Below are 1148 nucleotides of genomic sequence, written 5' to 3' on the forward strand. Positions count from 1 at the left end.
AGACTCAGAGACACCTCTGCCATGGTGTCTGCCTCACCACAGACTCAGAGACACAGCCAGTGACTGTGGATTGGAACCTTGGAAACCAGAAACTCAACCAACGACAGAACTTCTCCTCTCCTAAACTATTTTCTCAAATATTTGGTCACAGAGACAAAAGTTGTCTAACAAGGGGTTTGGGGAAATAGCTTGTTTCCTAAAATGCTTGCCACACAAACATGGGGACCTGAAATTAACACAGAACCTGCATAAAAAGCCAGTTCAGTGGCGTGTAATTGTAAACCCAGGGCTGGGTGACATAGACAGGATCCCTGGGCCTCACTGGTTAGCTAGCCTAGAATAATCAAAGAGACCCAGGCCTTCGAGAGACCCTGCCTCAAAAAGACACAGTAGACCTGCGTGTCTGAGGCATCACACCTGAATCTGTGTGGGTGCCTGTGTGTACAGAATGTCTAACGTAAGACTAGACCATCACCTCAGGAAGAGAGAGAAGGTGGTGATGGGAGAGGGAAGGTCAGGCTCAGACAGTCAGTGCTGTTCTGTGTCCTAAGTGTACATTTTGTTACTATTACCACACAGACACCAGAGTGAACTATTTTGTGTGATACAACCACGTGTTTCTGACACCAGAGTGTAAGACTTTGATCTGTTCTAATGCTGATAAAGGAAAAATTCATAATAAAATATTTTTTGTACAACCCCCAACACCAAAACAACCGTCCCAAACCATTTTTATAAAAAATAAAAACTACTCATTTTAAAAGGAAAATACTATAGAATGCCCAAACCATTGGACATATAAGATAAAGAAAGTGTTAAAAAAAATTTCATTGATTTCAACAACAACAAAAAAAAACAGTATCAAGGAGTCTGGGGGTGTGGCTGAGGAGAGTGGGGTGTGGCTAAGGAGGCTAGGGGTGTGGCTAAGGAGGCTGGGGGTGTGGCTCTGAGTCTGGGGGTGTGGCTGAGGAGAGTGGGGTGTGGCTAAGGATGCTGGGGGTGTGGCTATGTATACTTGCCCAGCATTTGGGAAACAGCTGTGATGGTGTCCATTATTGTAGCACACTGGAGGTGGAGGCAGGAGGATTAGAAGTTCAAGGTGATTTTCAGCTACATAGGCAGTTTTGCAGTCGACCTGGGCTATGTGA

Source organism: Grammomys surdaster, unplaced genomic scaffold (genome assembly GCF_004785775.1).
Source record: "Grammomys surdaster isolate TR1022 unplaced genomic scaffold, NIH_TR_1.0 144, whole genome shotgun sequence".
NCBI lineage: Eukaryota > Metazoa > Chordata > Mammalia > Rodentia > Muridae > Grammomys > Grammomys surdaster.